We start from the raw sequence: 21,362 nt of genomic DNA on the forward strand, positions 1-21,362 counted from the left end.
TCTTCAATTTTTGTTCCATAATTCTTCAATTCATCTTGGGTCTTGGGTCTGCGTTCTTCGTGCTTCGGTCTTCTTAGACTGTATGGTTCTGATTCCAGAACTCCTAATATTGCTGTTTTAGTGTTTTGCACTTTTGCTGCTTTGTAATTGTTACTCTGTTTTAGTCCAGAACACCTAATATGCTGGAAACTTGTTTTGTTATGTAACTGTTACTCCGATTTAATGTTTTGGTATTTTGTTAATGTTGGAAACTTACTCTGTTTTGTAATATTGTTGAATGGTGTAGGTAGAATTGCTGTAGGCAGAATTGCTGATATGGTCTTGTTAATTTCATATCTGTTAATTTCATTGAAGTTCTGAAATTGTTGTTCAATTTTTGTTCTATTTTTCTTGTAATGTTTTCATAATTACCTAACCTAAAAGCTATTTGATTGTTTGCTTAGACGAAATCTATTCATTATTGGCTAAAATTCTCTGCATATTATTTGTTCTTTTAACTAGAACTCATTTTACTTATGTGTTGTTAACTTGTTATCCTTTTGGGATTCTCTTCAACAGAACACAAGTACTTGTAGCTTTGTCTGGAACCTACACTCTTGGAAGTAAAGGTTTTGGAAGTCCAACTTCTTTTGACAATGCATATTATAAGATTCTTTTGGAGAAGCCTTGGGCAAATTCAGGTAAGCTCATAACTAAGTTAGAAGATTTTTCTCTGACTCAATTCTTTGTTTAATGAAAATGAAGGAGTTGAAGGCATAACATGCCTTCAAGATTCAATAACTAGCTTATTTTGATGATTTGTGTCTGTCAACGGATTTTAATGTTAGAAAAAAAATTTCAGTTTCTTTGGCATCATTTTTTTTTGCAACAAGCTATAAATGATATGAACATTTGTGATTGATTTGATTGTGTGCTCAATTTTTCAGATAGACCAAATATGTTCAATCTTTTTTTGTTACCTTTTGGTTTTATGAACAACTTTTCTTGTCATTCTCAAATGCTGGTTTTGTTCTCTTAGGTGGCATGTCAAGTATGATTGGCCTTCCTTCAGATCTCAAATGCCGATTTTGTTCTCAAATGCTTCAATATTAGGATTAAATTATTATATAAATGGGTAAAACAATTTAGGATTAGAAGCATAATGTTCAATTTTAATATTTAGATATTTTTTTATCATTTAACTTTTGAGTTTGTATTTTGATAAAGATCATATAGTTTTAGTTGATGACATTTCATGTAGTGTTTTAAATTTGAAAGATATTTAAAGATTTATATTAGACTATAATTATATTTTAAGATATTTATTTATAATTTATTTATTATTTTATTTTAAAATAGTTTTTTCGGTCGAACTACGGTTGGACTGGTCGAACCAATAAAACCGTGAACTAATGCTTAGAGCGGTTCAATAACCGGTCCAGTTCTCAGAACCTTGTTCACAACCCAGCAAATCCCTACTAAAAAATAGCACAAATGATCGTCTAACAAACAATGGTTGCAACTTCCTTTCAGTTTATACTCTCACCTCATACATGCAAACATTTCAGTGGTGTGAGTTAGAATGATTGTCGTGAAAAGTATAGAGTTCACGATTACTAGCCAAAAAGTCCACCAGTGCCTGATTCACCCTGCTGCAACTCCTTACGGCGCTGCTCCTCTAAAGGATCCGGACTCTTTAATACTCTCTGCATCCGCCTGTTTGCATCATAAAGCATAGGCATCAAATGAATGATGATTATCAATGGTAACCAAAATTTGACAAGGATTTTACAGTGACTGAAATTGCCTACTATAATCATTTTTGGGGCAGCCACAATAAGATTGCAAAACTAGTTTCTTATGAGGACAAAATACCTGTCTTGAGCAGAAAAGGTTGACATAAATTCTTGAGTAAATTACCAATTATGCCCCCGAATTTCTAAAATGCTGACATAAATACCCCTAATATTTGTTAACGATAATCATACCCTTGAAAAATTTAAAAACGGAACAAATCTGCCCAACTGTGAGGAGAACCCTTCTCCGTTAAACGGAGCTTGGTGATGTGGCAAACGGAAGTCCAACGTGGCATCCGTATTAGGCTATCAATCCCGTTTTGTCCATGTATCCCCAATTCAACAAACCCTAATTGCCCAATTCAGATGAATTGACGAAATTAACCCTAAGTGAAACACCATATTTAACAAAGACTATGTTGGACGCGCGAAACTGAAGAGTTTGTGGGTGGTCGTCTCTGTTTCTCTTCGTCTGTTGTCGCTTTATATTTGTTTCTTGGATTTGGCAACGTCACATGCAGTATCACGTTTGGCGTTGATATGGAGTGAAGAAGTCGCTGTTGATCAACCAAGGTTTTGGTAAGCATTTTATGTTTGCATTGTTGTTATTATCAGTCGTTTAAGGTTTGCAATGGAGGTATGATGATGGTGTTTTCATGTGTTGTGTTAGCTGATTATGACTTTTTTGATGATTTTTGTCAGATGGCTACGCACATCACATTTGTTTATCACCATCGGGGTTGGTTAGAGAAGGATGCAGATGGTGTGCTGAAGTATAATGGTGGTTTAGTGAGTATCATCGAGAGGGTGCATGTTGATACTTGTAATCTATTCCTTGTTGAAGGCTTGTTTCTAGATTTAGGTTATACTAGGTTTAATGAAGTTTATTGGTTGGAGCCAGGGATGGATTTAGCTAACGGGTTACGGGTGCTCAGAAGGGATGCCGATGTGGTTAAGATGTGTGATGCTGCACTGAGGAATGAAAACAGGGTCCACTTGTATTTTGAGCATCCAGTTGATACAGATCCATAGTATGTTGATGAGGCTGAGGTTTTGGCTAACGAAGATGTTGACATGCCTCCTTTAGAAGACCAGCAAAATCATGACCAGGAACCCCAACAAAATGAAGAGGAGGGAGGATTTGAACATACAGAAGTAGAGGGAGCTCCTTTATTAAATGAAGCAAATGAACAAGACGATCCCCCACAGCACGAGGAGCAACAACAAGAAGAGGATGAACCAACATTGAACAACGGGGGGTATGATGAAGCATTGCCAGAGGAGGCTGGTACTGAAAATCTTTCTAATCAAACTGAGGCTGGAACAATTGAAAATGAGGCCCCCAATTTAGGAGACAATCAGCAGACACATGTTGAAGACCATGAGAGGCTATCTAATCGTGAAGAAGTTGATGGCAGGGGAAGAAAACACAGGAAGAAACATGCGAGGCCCCCACCATCTGGTAGAGATCAACCTGCACCACAAAACAATAGTGATGCACATGCTGGTTAGTATATGAATTGTAGATCCTAGTAGTAATGTTGTTTTTTTTTTGGATTGTAAATGTATTTGCCATAAACTGTCCGCTAATTAATAACCTTAAACTAGGAATGCGTAATGTTGTTGAATTAGATGAGGATGCCTCTTGTGGGGTTCAAGGTCGGAGGATTCATCGAAGACCCCGTCCATCTGGCCAGAGGATTCTGCCACCTAGGGAAGAGAATCAGGCCGCAAAGGGTGGTTGTTCCTAACCCAAATGATCATGATGAAGAGCCTACTGAATATCAGTATCATTCTGAAGAACTGCACACCCCACCAGGTTCTAATTCTGAGGATGAAAATCCAGTATTTCCTCAGCATAATCCTGATACAAAGTTTGGCAAAATTAGACTGGAGTTAGGGATGGAGTATGGCACGATGAAGCAGTTTAAGGATGCAGTCAGGAAGTATAGTATTCAGATGGGGAGAGAAGCATTTTTTTCTCAAGGTTGAACCACATAGGTACAGGGTCATCTGTTACAATGAAACTTGTCCATGGGAAGTTTACTGTCCAAGGAGAAACCAGCCACCTAGTTACCAAATAAAAATATTGGTCGATGAGCATACATATCCTAGGAGTAATAAAAGCAGGTTAGTCACTTGTAAATGGGTGGCCGAGGAGTTGATTAGCAAGATTAGGGTATGTCCTAACTTGTCCCATAGAGAGGCTCGAGATATGTTCAAAGTTGAGTTTGATATCTATGTCGGAGAGAGGATGATGTTTAGGGCAATGGAGAAGGCTAAGGATGTCATCGAGGGAACAGAGAAGGAACAATATTTGAAGTTAAGGACTTACTTGACTGAGCTGTGTAAGGCCAATCCAGGATCCACTTGCCGTATGAGCACAACCCCACAACAAGAGGGTCTGCCTAAGTTTAGAAGTCTATACATCTGTCTAGATGCCTGCAAAAGGGGATTCAAGCAAGGATGTAGGCCTTTCCTATGCCTTGATGGAGCATTTTTGAAGGGTTATTTTGGGGGGCAGCTACTTACAGCCGTTGCTCAGAACGCTAACAATCATCTATTCCCAGTTGCATATGGAGTAGTTGATGCAGAAACAACGACCAATTGGAAAGAATTCCTAGAGTATTTGTTGGAAGATATCGGGGATCATAGGCAATTCGACTGGCACTTCATGTCTGACAAACAGAAGGTTAGCCCTTAAATTGTGTGTACAATTATTTTATAGTATATTATGTCTAACTTAGTTATTTACAGGGGCTAATACCTGCTCTACAATAAGTTATTCCAGGGGTTAAACACAGGTTCTGTACTATGCATATGTGGAGGAATTTTAACAAGCGTTGGAAAGACCTAGAACTTAAACAGTTGCTATTTCAATGTGCAAGGGCACTGACTGATCAGAAATTTAATGAAGGTATGGATGCCATCAAGAGAATTAATACTTCTGCTTGGGAATATCTGTCTAAGAATGAGCAAGAAACTTGGTCAAGATCAAGATTCTCCACTTGGCCTAAAGTGGATAACATAACGAACAACAATGCGGAGTCACTTAATGCAACCATGGTGGGGCTAAGAGGCAAGAGCATCATAACCATGCTAGAGGAGATTAGATATTACCTCATGAAGACTATGGCTATGCACAAAGATGCACTCATGACCTACACGGGTAAACTGGCGCCTATCCAAACCAGCAGATTGGAGAAGGAAAAGAAGGAAGGAAATTACTGGGAAGCTCAATGGGTGGGAGACGATGAGCACAATGTCTTTGAAGTTAGAAGGCATGGTCGAACAGTTCGGTAAACACTCACGAAAGGACTTGTACTTGTAGAAAGTGGCAACTGACAGGTCTGCCTTGCTATCATGGAGTTGCTGCAATTCAAAGAAAAAATCAACGACCAAAAGATTATGCCCACCATTGGCTGACTATGGAATCATACAATAGAACATACCAATTTCACATCAACACTGTCCCTAGTCAAGAATATTGGGCTGATGCAGAAGGGCTGCCGTGTCTCCCTCCCCCTTATAAGAGGCCAATAGGAAGGTCTACAAAGAAGAGAGGACGACATGAATCAGAGAGACAAAGTGGGAGCCAGTACAAAATCAAGAGGAGCTATGAAAAAATAAGTTGTAAATTTTGCAAGAAGGTAAATAAAAACTCACTTGTTCAATGCCTCTTGCTATTGACTATTCTCATCTGTTGATGCTTTGGTGGGACATAATTCCAAGACATGTCCTGATAAGAAGACTCGTGTTGCAGCTGAGGAAGATGAAGATGCACAACAAGCACCTCAAGCAGGTCAGCCAGCAACAGGAGGAATTGTGCCACCCAGGGGCTTACAAGACATGTCAGACTCAGAGCAGGAGATGTTTTGAGAAGAAACCATGGATGCAGTTGAAGAGGAGCTCACCCAAGGCCACCCACAATCTGAAGCTGATGAAGAGGTAGCTCATTTCTCAATAATTGCTGTTTACAGTAAATTCACATGTACTAATTAGACTTAATTTCTTGTAGGCCAACATGAACACATCCGGGGCAACAACTCATGGTGAAGGAGGGAGAGCTGCTAGATCCAACCCTGCAAGGAGAGCACCAAGATCTGAAACTCCCTCCAATGCTGCTGCGGCTGCTGCTGCATCTACTAGCAAGGAAAGATCCAGGGTAAAGATGCCTATTAGGAGACACCCCTTAGCCTAGCCAAGTATGAGGCCCACATCTACAGTTCCAACAGCCCAACCCAATGTTAGGCCCATAGCTCTAGGCCCACCAGCCACTCCAAGGCCCAACCCACCATTTAGGTCCCCACATATAAGGCCCGTTGCACCTTCTACAAATGCTGCTGTTGGTTCAGGAGTTTCAGACTCCACAAGGACTCCACTTGTGTCAAATGAAACCATGAATGGTGCATCTAAAGTAACCACTTCTAGGTTCTCAAAGTTCATGCCAAATCAGCCATCTTGAGAGAAACTTTGGTGCATAATTAGTTGATCTTTTGGGTTATAAGTTGATATTTAATTGCAGTGGTTTATGTAGTTTTTGGGTTGTATGTTGATATTTAGTATGGTTGGTTATTGCCTTTTATTGGACAATTTTAGTATTTTGATATCTGGTATTAAGACTGATTAGCCAGTATCTAGTATTTTGGATGGAACAATTAGTTCTAATGCTTAATGTTATGCAGACCAATTACTTAATCTTGTGCCTTTACCAATTTTTATTTCTTAGGTCTATTTGAAATTAGTTAACATATCTCAGTTACCTTTTTAGTTAGATTCACTTCACTTAATTCATGCTTCTATTAGTGATGTAATCGAATTCAAGACACAGATCCAATTGCTCAACAAGTGACTAAATAGCCACAACAATATCAACATAACTTCTAAGCAACAATAACAATTAACATTCATTAATAAACCCTGTCCTACAGTCATCCCTTGTCCTATATAACCAAACAAATCAAACTCATACATAAACTCAGTACAACTCCACCCAGAATGAAACACACAAGCAATTCAACTCTCTTCATCTGCTCTATCAACATCTTTCCATCTATGCGTGTCGCCTCAGTCTCAATACTGGTAAACCTCCATTTCAAGACTTCACATGCATTGCATACTACTGTGTCATTATTGGAGGATTCTTCCACCCCAGCAGATTCCTCAATAGATTCATCCATCCACTGAAAATAACGGCACCCAGTGTTCTTCGTCTGCCCAACACAGATACAGTTCATCAAGCTCAATTCTCAATCGGGGGGAGGGGGGACAAATGAAGCAGAAAAATCATACATACCTTCCACAGAGGACACCTGAAAAACCATCTTCCTGGGTTTCTCCCCGTCTTCAACTTCAAGGCCACCACCTGAAGACGGCAGAAGCATGTCCCATCATATGGCTTGTTCACATGTTCTTCGAGCCCTTCAGAGCTACAATTTTCCATCCACTGTGTCTTTCGATTACAATTTGACATGACTCTGCTTCCACCATGCATGGCTCTGGTTAGGGTTTTGCTTGCTGCTCAAATTGGGGAAAACGTTCTCACCTAACACTATATAAGGGAGAGAAGGGATTGAGAGCCTAATATGGATGCCATGTTGGACTTCCGTTTGCCACATCACCAAGCTCCGTTTAACGGAGAAGGGTTCTCCTCACAGTTGGGCCGATTTGTTCCGTTTTTAAATTTTTCAAGGGTATGATTGTCGTTAATAAATATTAGGGGTATTTATGTCAGCGTTTTAGAAATTCGGGGGCATAATTGATAATTTACTCTAAATTCTTTACTCTTGGAAACAGGAACTTCATGGAACCATTCATGATTGAGAGTAGCTTCAGCCGTAATCCGCTGCACATAAAAATAGATTTTTTATTCATGTTTTATAATACTTTAGAAACAATGTGATAGCCAATAGTCCAATTGTCAATACAAACCAAAAAGCTCAGAAATAGGACAAATCACCAAGAGAGACCAGATAGCCAGATCAGAACCACCCAAAGTTGGAAGCCTGGAAAAACAGTAACAAAACATAAGAACAGTGTAGTCAAACAAACAATGTCTTAAATAAAGGAAATAAAAAGTACTCACTGGTTCTTAACAAAATTGACCTTGACTCCAGGTAATTTTGAGAACTCGGGTCAAATTGTTTCGCTCGCCAAGAATCTTAAAAATCTGCTAAAAAAAGGGAGAGAAAATATCATTGGACTAGCAACCACATTTAGGGTCAAGTTACACAAGGGATAAGAAGTTAAAAGGAAAGAAAAATACAAGGGTGAGAATGACCTGCTACATTAGAAAATGACATCTAATATATACCTTATCAAGCCGATCAAATTCTGTCTTCCCATTGAATAGTGGTTCTTCTGACAAAAGCCACGGGAGTGCGATATTTTGAGGGAGGGCGACAGGAGCCACAGGAGCGCCACGGAGCGCGAGGCACGGCGAGGGAGCGTGACGGTAGCTACGGGAGTGCCACGGAGCAGAGCAGAGTAGACTCACGAATAGCGTAGAGCAATGCAGCGTAGACCAAGGACGATGGACGACGACGACGACGAACGCTCACGCCTCCAAGGATGACGACGACGACGATGCAGATGGAGGAACGGAGGAGAAACACCACTAATTTCAGAAGACAACCGCTGGCTAGGATTCTTTAATTTTGGGACAAAATGTCAAGAGCTGTTTTGGTATTTTGTAAAAATAACAGTGGGTTTAATTAGTTATTCTAATTTAATTATGAGAATATCTGATTTTTGAGTAGAATATTCTGTTATTTTAAACGGTTTTGTTTTGGCAGGGACTAAATTGAAAAAAAATTTAATGTTTAATGATCCAATTGAAAAGAAAAAAAAGTATAGGGAACTAATTAAAAATTTGGTAAAACTATAAGGTAATTAAACCTATTATATACAAGTAGTAGATCGAATCATGTTGATTTGATTTACTACTGATACAACATATACACAGTAAATCAAATCAGCTTAATTTGATTTACTACTTATACAGATTATTGACATTTTTTACTTTAAATTTAATTGTTTATTTATTAACTCTGAAACATAAATGTCAATAAAAAATTATCCCCCATTTGAATTCAAATAAAATAAAAAAAATTAAAACGAATAAGAATACAAATCTAACTTTTGTATTTAATTCAAATTTCAAAAAAATTATATTCTTACAAACTTATAAATTTAAAACAACAGAATAATAAACAATTTTAAAAAATTATTAAAATCATCCTTTGACTCATTAGCATATAAAGAATCATTATTGGGACTTTTGATATTAAAAAAGTTATTATAAAATATAGTCCTTTAAAGTAGTATAGGAGTTATAACTTTAATTTTTTCAGAGTCAGAATAACAAATAGTTATATAATATAAAAAGACCAATTATAATTATATAATATATAATTTAAAAAATAAATAAAATATTATATCAATTAAATTATCATTTAATTTGTAAAATTAACTGTAGAACAAAAGTAACACATAAATGTCATCATATCGTTGTTCTACACTTAATTTCACAAATTAAATGATAATTTAATTGATATAATATTTTAATTATTTTTTAAATTATATATTGTATAAATATAGTTGGTCTTTTTTATATTGTATAACTATATGCTACTTCTGACTCTAAAAAAGTTTAAGTTTTAATTTCTATGCTATTTTAGAGGTTTATACTTTATAATAACTTTTTTAACATCCAAAATCTCGATAATAATTTTTTACATGTTAAAGAATTAAAAGATAATTTTTAATAAATTTTTAGAAATTATTTATCATTTGATTTTAAATATATAAGTTTAGTCACTTAAAAAAAATTTATAAATTTCTAAAAATATAATTTTTCTAAATTTGAACTAAAACACAATTTAAATTTAAATTTTTATTTGTTTTATTTTTTTATATTTTATTTAAATCTAAATAAAAATATTTTTATTGATATTTATATTTTAAATTAATAAATAATAAATAAATGGTTAATTTGTGCATAAAATAACATAAATCGAATCAATTATACATAAAATATTATTTGTACAATATATTTATGAATTAATATGTAAATAGCATAAATCAAAAATTGATTTGATTTATATAAAAATTTTAAAATATAATGTGTAATTAATTATTAATTTTATCAACTTTTTTACTTTGAAATATCTTAATTCATTTTAATTAATTAGTACTTTGATTTGTTTTCTTAGTTTCATCGATCATCATTTTCAAAAAGCGAAATGCTTTATCCGATTTTTCATCTTTGAAGTCTACTTTTCCAAAAAAAAAATAAATAAATAAAAGGAGCAAAGAAGAAAGCAACATCAATATCATCATCTAAGCCTTTCCATCCATAAATTCACACATTATTAGTTAAGTGGGAGAGGAAAAGGAAGAAAACAACAAAATCACCGCCTAAAAAATCCACCTTATAAATGTGTAGACTGAAGATATATAGTACAAACAACACACGTTGTGAATGTCGGGAAGACCGGCCCCCCATGCATGCCAGATTTTCTTAAATCCACACATCAATTATCATCTATGCCACATATATTGATATTGATGTCAAATATTAATCATATTTTTGCCTTATGCATAACTCCATATGTAAATACTAAATAGAACTTCCTTCAATAAAGGGAGACCGGAAAAGTTGCACTTGTTCATTCAAAACGATAACGTGTGTCACGTGTGAGTTGTGACCCTTGACTATGGTGTACAATAATTCTTATTTATTACTATCACCTACCATCGTGCATGCATGCCTGCATCTTAAGCTGTTTTCTAATTTGTTTATATACTAAAACAATTCAATGCATTAACACATAGTTGTGGATATGACAAAAATAAGTTTACAGCAAACTAGAGACATGAAAGTTGAGTACAAAATTGAAACTTCACTCTTCTTTAATATATACTTGTACAAATTAATCTTATGAGTTTTTGGTAAACTTAGAAAGAAAATGAAAAAGCTAAAGAAACAACTACTTTGTGATTCTGATATTGGCTATTTGTTTTATATGAAACAATATCGGTGTTTTTTTAAAAATAAAATTATTTGGTGTAATTATAAGTAGGCAAATTTTGTAGGTAGAAAATCAACATATATCTGCGTGTTAGACACGTGTCATTATTTTGGGAATATGCAAAGTGCGTGTTAAACACATGTTATCATGTGTCAATATTTTGGCTAAGACATATCTAAATGGAATTATTTAATGTAATTACATGTAGGTGAATTTTAGAAGTAGAGAATTAACACGCAACGTGTTGGACACGTGTTATCATCCTAGCGATACACAGAGTACATGTTAGACAGAGTCATCATCCTAAAAACATACAGAAGGCGTGTTGGACACGTATCAACATTTTGGCTAACACACAAAATGTATGTTGGATATCTTTTTTACATATCTACAATATTATAATATATTTCAAATAGCAATATTCAACTAAAACATCATCTTTATTTTTATATTAAAAATAATTTCTACCTAATATTAATTATATTATAATTTTATTAATATAAAAAAGAGGAGGAACAATTTCATCCAGAAAAAAGAGAAATGCGTGAAAATTACTATATTCATCCAATCAAATGAATGTTAACATCTTCCTTTAATAAAAAGTTAAAAACCCGGAAAAAATTCGCTAATGTATGTACTGTAGAAAATTCATATGTTTAAAAGAAAAATTAAAGTTGTGAAGAATTCTAACAAATATCTTTAACCAGACAAAATAAAATAAATAGAGACAAAAAAAATGCAAAATAAAATAAATGAAGAGAACAACTAATGATGCAAAAAAATCCCTGGACTGAGCCGTCTTTGAAGTCAAATCCAAAATTGCGTGCCTCTGATGGCATTCATGGTTGGTGCACACGTGTGCGAGGGGTCCTGAACTCCTGATTCTTCAAGCCATGTCCAATCTCGTTAGAGGTGTTCATGATGATTCGACTCGATTCGAAGATTCGGTCCGACTCCGAATTTTTCAAATACTAGTTTGATATAATTTTATCAAGTTTAGAATTGGACAATGGTCTTAAAAATATATTCGGTCATTATTTTGGGTCGGGTCTGGACTATGGTTCGGGTCACTCGAATTCGGCTCAATGGTCCGATTATCATACACAATTAATATTTTGTGTTATTAGTGATGCATGATGCCTATTCTTATGTGGAATTTAAGTATTGTAAACTTTAATATTTTGTGTTATTAGTTATTATAAGACTATAAGTTAATATTTTATGTTTAAAATGCATAAGACTTTAAATTAATATATAATATTGTGTTATTTGTATTGATTTAAATATTTGGTGTTATTAGACAATATTAGTATTGATTGTGGTTATACTTTAATTTTAAGGAATAGTTGGTTTTTGTTATATTTTTCTAAGTAAATTTTATTATGTCAAATAATAGTTGGAGTATTGGAAATTTGAATATTTTCACATGCTAGCTTACAAGAAGGTAATGTTAACGTCCCGGTTTTTATCCGATATAATTGTGGTCCAAAAGTGTATAGGTTTTATTGGTTCTAGGATCGAGTTCGAATCTAACAAATAGGCCCAATATATATTTTGAGTTGAATCTGAGTCACATCAAATCTAATTTCATCCGATCCATGAACACTCCTACATCTCGGCATCTCCCAAAGCTTGAGGACAAATATTTATATTTTTTTAGAGTTTTTAACAAGTATTTGTTGATGATATTATAAGAAGAAAATTGTTATCCAAAATATAAAATAAAGGTCAATATTTAAGTTTTTTTATGCATTTAATATATTAAAATATAAAAGTTAAAAAAAATTACTTTTTATTATCTTAGTTAATATTCTTATAATACTTTTTAATTAAACTTTTTTTTTTGGACAGGCCAAGGCCCACCAAGGGTCCAAAGCACAACTTTTTAATTAAACTTTTTTTATTTGTCAAAAGGAGAAATATTTAAGGACTGGAAGGTTGTTTTTTTTATTTCCTTTCTTTGGGTCTTGAGCTCGATTTTGTTTGAAGACACCTAAAGGGCTAAATACAGGCTTTGCATAATGGGCCATTATGCGGCCTATCATTTTAACGACTTTAAAAATATTGAATCAAGTTGATAAAAACTAAAAAGAAATACATTGAATGAGGCGCTAAAGAAAATGCACAACCCCCCTCCCCCCAAAAACAAAAAACATACATCTCGCAATGAAATGACGAAATGTCTCTGAAAAAGAGGGGACAAAAACTAGGTTTTTTTTATACGTGTTAACCTTTTTATGTTAAAGGAATTACAAATGGATATGGCTAAAAAGTTTATAGTTCTGATTTTTGACTTTCTTTTCTCTTCTTTAATCTTCAAATACAAAGTCTCCTAACTTAGTTGAGTTAGTTTCTTATTAAAATAATCCCTATAAAATTTAGGTTCAAATTTCATTACAGAATAAAAAAGAATGTCATGCATTGCATGCATATCATATCTCATTTCCAGTTCTAAAAGGTATCATCTCAATTTTTCTCATGTCATTACTATTTTGTTTTTTTTTGTTTTTTAAATTAAAAACACGTCATTACTTCGTACCAAATTATTGGAGTATAAAAAAAGAGAGCAAATTAAACAAAGAAACCGTATAGATAACAGGCTAAGTACGCGGGGCCTATGAAATAGTGAGAGGAGAGAGGCGGAGAAAAAATAATGAAGAATCCCAAAATGAGCAATTACAATGCAACTAACATATACACTCTTAAACTAACCCTGTTTAGTTCTAAGACCATATCCAGTAGGGAACTCATCCCAATTTCTGTTTATGATCATCTCCAGTAGGGAATTCATCCCAATTTCTGTTTATGGTCCACCTGTCATAAAAAGTAACTCCACATCAGCTTTTGCGTCATAAACAATAAATAGGAACTCAAAGCATCTCTCTCTTCTCCATTAGGAAGAACTAACTTTAGTCCCTATTGTGGTCCCACTTAATTAATTAATTAAAATACTTAAAATTAATATAATTAATTTTTTTCAATAATATTATTTAAATTTATAAATTTAAAAATAATTCATTATTAAAAGATATTAATATTAAATAAATTCATATATAATAATAATACACAATATATAATTCGAGATTATACTAATTTATAGTTTTGTGTTTACAACTGCTAATTTTAATAATATCATTAGCATTTTAAATTTTAAAAATAAAAATAACCAACTCAACTAAAAATTATTTTATAAGGTATAAAAATTAAATTTATTTTTTAATGTAAGTAAATTTAATTAATTATAATTTAATATAATAATATAAATAATATTCAATATTAATTATAATATAAATAATTAATTAAATAAAAATTTAATTATTTAATCTAATTAATTATTTAATTAATTATTATTTAAATAATTAATATAAATTATTAATTAAATAAAAATATAATTTTTATTATAATTATTACTAATTTAATTATTATTTAATTATTTCAGATTTTATATTATTTTTTTTTATAATAACTTGCCAAATGACAAGTTGTTATTGGTTAATTTGAGTCCCTGCTTAGAGGGACTCCCTTACCTTGATCCTTGTGCAGGAACTCACTCCTTCTCTCCTCCAATGGTTAGAGTTCCTATATGTCAGAAAAAAGTCAAAGAGGAACTCACCATTGGAGGTGCTCTAATTACTTTTTGACTAAGAGCACCTCCAATGGTGAGTTCCTCTTTGACTTTTTTCTGACATATAGGAACTCTAACCATTGGAGAAGAGAAGGAGTGAGTTCCCGCACAAGGATCAAGGTAAGGGAGTCCCTCTAAGCAGGGACTCAAATTAACCAATAACAACTTGCCATTTGGCAAGTTATTATAAAAAAATAATAATATAAAATCTGAAATAATTAAATAATAATTAAATTAATAATAATTATAATAAAAATTATATTAAATAATTATATTTTTATTTAATTAATAATTTATATTAATTATTTAAATAATAATTAATTAAATAATTAATTAGATTAAATAATTAAGTTTTTATTTAATTAATTATTTATATTATAATTAATATTGAATATTATTTATATTATTATATTAAATTATAATTAATTAAATTTATTTACATTAAAAAATAAATTTAATTTTTATACTTTATAAAATAATTTTTAGTTGAGTTGGTTATTTTTATTTTTAAAATTTAAAATGCTAATGATATTATTAAAATTAGCAGTTGTAAACACAAAACTATAAATTAGTATAATCTCGAATTATATATTGTGTATTATTATTATATATGAATTTATTTAATATTAATATCTTTTAATAATGAATTATTTTTAAATTTATAAATTGAAATAATATTATTGAAAAAAAATAATTATATTAATTTTAAGTATTTTAATTAATTAATTAAGTAGGACCACAATAGGGACTAAAGTTAGTTCCTCCTAATGGGGAAGAGAGAGATGCTTTGAGTTCCTATTTATTGTTTATGACGCAAAAGCTGATGTGGAGTTACTTTTTATGACAGGTGGGCCATAAACAGGAACTGAGATGAGTTCCCCACTGGAGATGGTCTAAAGTGTAACAACTTTCTTTGAAAAAATAAAATCAATTTTGATGATTAAACAATTTCGTTTGAATTAAACAAAATATAAAATTTTAAAAAAGATTATTTTTATTGTGATAAATTAAAAAATAATTTTAATTTGTCTACAAGTTAAGGATGATGCAAGTTGATGGTAAAATTTGACTAATTCAAATGTCAAAAAATTATTACTTAGTCAAACATTTTAACTTGAGATGATCAATTTATAATTCGGATATGCAAATTCATAATGCTACAAATGATCATATTTGCAATGTAATTTTACTACTTATGAATTAGTATAAATAGATGGCGGATTAATGGTTAAATTAGTCTCTAAAAAATGAGTCGATCGTCAAATTTATCCTGTTAGTAAAATACCCACATTTAATTGGTCCCAAGATCACTCACTCACACAAGTAACACTATCATATTTTTTTACCTCTCAAATTCACCAACACTTATAATACTAAGGAGAGAGTTTCTAATATTTCAAAACATATTCATTTCATTTATGGAACACACATACAATACACAAGGCATATGTGCCTTTATATAGGCAATGTTTCCTACTAAAAATAATAATTTATGAATCACAAATCAATTTTGTAATGACTATCATGCTATGAGTTGTCTTCATGAATCTTCTTTCAACTTGCATTCATGTAGTTTCCATAATCTTCTAATTTAGGTTGCTTGCCTCCAATTTCAATTCAATTTGAGTTTGATTTTCTTCAATGTTATAGAATGTTATAGTTATACTACTCTCTTGAATGTTCTTAAAAAATCTTCAAGTTTCCAACATGTTAGCTTCTAGCAATATCTAGCAAATTGATAATTATTGTATTCAACTAAAACTTTGCTTCTTCAATTCTTTAACCATGTTTCATGAAAATTCTAGTCCATGCAAGTTGATTTAAACTGAATAACATATCCTCGAATAATTTTTTTAATCAAATTAATAGGTCAAAGATTTAAAATTAATCACATTGGTCCTCTGTCAAATTACTAACAGTTTCTATTAATATTGTCACATGGATCGTTATGCAACAAATCAACACATATCAAACGAAGTCGTTTTGTTATTAATAGAGCTTGAATCAAAACGACATTGTTTCTCTTCATCTCCTCCCATTTTCAGCCACTACAATCACTCTTTCTTCCTCTTTCATACAAAACACGAAGAGATAAAGGCGGCAGAGCTCTAACGAAAAGGAAGAACACGGTGCTATCGTCGGCGATGCTGTGAGTGAGAGTGATAGCGATTGCAATCTTCGTCCATGAGAGACTACCATCGAGTTGCCATGTGGAGGCACTATCACCCGGCGTGAGAAGTAATCACTGTTTTCTGTCTCTTTTTTAGTTATTGTTTGGTGTCTTCAATCTGCAAATTGAATCATAAAGGGTTCGAGTTGGGTTTTTTGTGCCAGTGGTATTATTGTTAGGGTTTTGATTGATTATGTTTGTTGTTGACTTGCTGTGTTAATTAACTGAGTGTCATAACCACTATTATTATGGTCATCTCTCACCATTCATTCAAAAGATATTCCTATTTAATTATTAGTTATTAATTGTAGAGTAAAGTAACAATTAGGTTTCTGAAGATTTCGATTTCAGACAAATTAGTGCCTAAAGAAAAAAAGTACCAATTTGGTCTTCCAAGATAGTAAACGGTGGACACATGATGTCCTTCTATCAATTCATCAACTAAAACCTAACGATGATATTTATATATACTGTTAATTACTTTGATATGTCTATTATGAAAGATGATAATGTAAATAACAATTTTTGGAGCGAAACTTCACTTATTTTGATAGGACTTGTGATAAATAGAAAGCAATTGATAAATGATATATGAAAACTCAAAAGATAATAAATACTTCAATGTCCAAAACTACATCAAGATGGAAAACAACGACATAAAACTTTATCAGATGCACCGTTTACTATCATTATGGAGGTGAACTTTTTGATGTATTTCTTCAGATCACCTAACCCATCATAGGGGGTTATGGTGGTTAGCAGAGTGAACCTCCTGGGCAACACGAAATTCATCACCTCAGCTGTGAACGGCCCATGGGAGCTTTCTAGGTTGTCGTCCTCTTCGTCTGGCCGAGCTTCCTCATTATGCTCGGATTGCTCTTCTTCGTGCCGAGCAGTTTCAGAGACATGCGTCGGTTCTGACTGATGCTCGGCTTCTTCTGTCCGTTCTTGTCGATCGTTGTTGTTTACGATTCGAGTGTTATTCAAATTAGCAATTTGATTTGCCATTCTTTGGTTCTCTTCAGCCATGCGCTGGTTGGCTTGCCGTAACTCGGTCACCATGTGAAAGAGTTCAGATGGTGTGGATGGAAGTTGTTCAGCCATGACTCCAAGCGAGAACGTCGAGGCCGATGATATATGGAAGGGATTATATTCTCGGCCCCACGGTGGGCGCCAATTTTTCTTGTATGGATACCTGAAGGGAGAGCTCGGCCCCTGAGAATCGACGCCGAGTTGTTATCTTCGGTGCCGACCTTTGAGCCTTGTGGAAGTCCGAGCTTTACTCCGAGGGGATGTCCAATTGCGCAGAGTGTGAGTAAAAAACAAGGGGGGAGTGTACCTGCAAAGGCACTCTAAAACTTAAATCAGTATTGAGAATTCAATATATGTTTAAAGAGAAGATGTTATACCTTTATATGCGGAGTGAGACAAGTCGGTTATGTTTCTGTTTCATCGTCTGAATTGAAGAATAATAATAAGGCTTAATGGGTGATGATGTCTGGCCTGTCGTTTTGATTCTAGTGTGTAGGCCGTTGAGCTCAGTTTGTAACGCGTAATGCTGAACTGTGCTTTATTTGGCCGAGTTATGAGTTATGATACCGAATTATGACTTGATGTTTGTAACGGTCGGATCAATAATAATCTATACCCATTTGATAATATCGTTGAATTTCAATTTCTTTAGATTAATATAATCTTCCACACTAATTAATTTAAATTAATTTAGTAATTAATTTATTAATTTATTTAAGTAAGTTAAAAGTTTAAATTCTATTTTATATAGATAACAAATTTATAAATAAAATTTTGATTCACATTGAATTAATTCTTCATTTGTCGAAATAAAAAATACCATAAACAATCAAAATAAATAATCTTCAATATCGGATGGACAATAAAATAAAAATCTTCCTTATGTCATCCACAATTTTGTCTGATTATATTTTCTCCAACTTGATCTTAGTATTTTGAAGATATAACTGGATTTAAGTGCAAAGAAACGACTTTGCATATATATATATATATATATATATATATATATATATATATATATATATAAGAAACAGTGTAATTATTAACGCCAAAAATTGATGGTCGAATTCTAGGTTGATATTTTTTGATGGTTTATTATCAATAAAACAAAAAAATATTAGAAATAAAATATTAAAATCGACAATCATATCGTTTATTATTTTGGCAACCTTCTAACATTTTAATGTTATCGTCACATTGTCGATAAAATGCTAGGTGACATATCGACAGATTGGTTGCCTATTTTAATAATTATAATATTGACAGCTTTTATCATCGATAAATTTAGACGATGAAAATCTCTTTCTAAAACTAAATGAATGGTGTAGATTTATTATATAAAGTAGACAGTTAAAGTGTTGATTTTTGTTTTAACTAAAATCGACAAAACTACCGTTGATTTTTATCAACACAAATACACCCGCATTTGCTTTCCGCGTCTCTCGTTTCACTCAATTCCTAAAAAATTAACCCCAAACCTTTAGAGAATCAGAGATCAGAGTGAGACTTCTTCTTCTTATCAAATGCCTGAGAGTAGAGACCACAGATGGAGCCACGGTCACGGAAAAAGGCATTGAGCCGCTGAGCTTCTTTTCCTCATCGTCCTCCTACATTGATCCCGCCGTTGCGCCATCTTCATGTAAGTTCCTCTCTCTCTCTCTCTCTCTCTCTCTCTCTCTCTCTCTCTCTGTAACACCCTACCACACAGAACTTTACGCTTAAGCTGTAAAATAGAGGTGATGTGGTATTACGACCTCTAAAATAAAATATATACATATAGTAGCAGAAAGAATATAATAAACTAGGAGCCTTGAAAAACAGGGGAAACAAAAATCGTAGAAATAAAAGCGTAACGCTCAGAAACCAGATTACTTGCGTGTGAAGAAAACTAAGGTTCGTAAGTATTAATAAACAGAAAGTGGGAATAGAGGGCCAAAAGTACAAAATAACAAGCTTCTAACTCAACTTGCGAAGCTAAGGCTGGCCAGAGAATATTTACACACACACACACACACACACACACACACACACACACACACATATATATATATATATACCCAAAATACATAGCCAAAATCCTAGCTCTCCATCAACCTCTAAGAAGAGCAAAATAAACAAGTTAGTCGGAGAGAAAGTTAAGTACATTTATGCATAACTATACATCAAAATGAAACCCAGAACCACTCCGTTTTAGAAGTTTAGACGCCTAGCGAGGTGCCTCTCGACCTGCATCTGAAAAATAACAGCACAGTATAGGGTGAGAACCGGAGGTTCTCAGCATGGTAAAGGTGGAACGCATATAAGATATAAGGTCCTGGGAATGCCAGAGGCAATCTTAGAACACCGACACTCAGATTATAAAGCTTAAAATACTAAACAGAAACCATAAAAAGGGGTAGGTATCTAGGAAAATCTAAACTCAGCTTAACTTAATCTTAACCTTAACTTGACCACCTTTCCTCTGTTCTTCCGTCTCCAGTGAGTTTGCACAGACAGACAAACAGACAATTGCAAGCACAGGTTGGAGACAAGTAGTGCAGGTAACAAATATAGTAATTAACAAAGTATATATAGTTAGGAACTTCCAAATAATGCATAGCAAACAAACAAACATAATGCACATGATGTATGTCTGTCCTATGGCTGATGAGGCTCATTTGTCGGTTATCAAGCCAACCCGACAAGTCTGAAACCCTTAGACTGTCCCTCGTTGTGCATCTCCATGAGTCTATGCATAGCTTTTTCTCATTTCATTCATAATTCATACATTCATACATTCATATATAACTTACTCAATGGGGGATATCCATTCCCGAGAATTTATACGTGCCCAGTCACCCTTACAACGTAGGGTCAACAGGGTTTCGAGTCTCAACCTGGAACACGTGGTGGCAAGCCATGGTTTTGTACCCAAGGAAACTCGTATCCAAGATAACTTTAAATTCATAAGCCGCATAATATTCATAACCATTCGTATTCATTACATAATCCTTTGTCATAGCCATGGCATCATATAGCCATCATACATACACATTCTCCTTATATAACTCTTCACTTTTAACCTTTACTTCATCTCCAAGTTATCTCTATTTCCTAGCTTCAACTTACTATTAGAGTTACTACTATGATCTGGGGCTAAAAGAGTGAAAATAGAGGTTTAGAAGTTTGAAATATGACTTAAAAACACAAAACCTATTTTTGTTGAAACAGGGGCCATGCATACGCGTGGGCATGCGGAAATCCTTGCTCGCGTGCGCAAGCCCCTTGCTCGCGTACGCGAGAATCCCAACCCGAAAGGGTTGGTCGCGTCGCAAGCAACTGAACGCGTACGCAAACGCCGAATCACGCGTACGCGTGAGTGTATATTTTTCCAAAAATTTTGCTAAGTTTGAAAAAGTTGCAGAATTTCATTTTTAATCCCAAACTTCCAATGCGCATAACTTTTTCGTTAAAAAATCTTTTTCTTCAGTTCTTTGAACAACGTAAACTTCACAGACCCAATTTTTATACAAAATAAGTTTGAAATCATTTGGGGATTCGGAAGCCAAGTTATGGCTCGCCGAAGTTCGGCCAAAAACTAATTTTTTACCAAGTCCAAAACCTCAATTTTCTTAAAGAAACCAACTCAAACCTAATATACCATACACCAAAATCAACACAACATAACCTTGCCATCACCACAATATTCCATCCAAGCCTACCATATCTCAATTTTCATCAAACCAAAC

General features: G+C 33.4%; 1 pseudogene; it reads left to right on the plus strand.

Annotated features, from left to right (window-relative positions):
• Positions 1-3,385: 3,385 nt before the first annotated feature.
• Positions 3,386-4,479, plus strand: LOC107646386 (uncharacterized; annotated as a pseudogene).
• The last annotated feature ends 16,883 nt before the right edge of the window (positions 4,480-21,362 follow it).

Source organism: Arachis ipaensis, chromosome B6 (genome assembly GCF_059453495.1).
Source record: "Arachis ipaensis isolate K30076 ecotype BB chromosome B6, ASM5945349v1, whole genome shotgun sequence".
NCBI classification, from domain to species: Eukaryota; Viridiplantae; Streptophyta; class Magnoliopsida; order Fabales; family Fabaceae; genus Arachis; species Arachis ipaensis.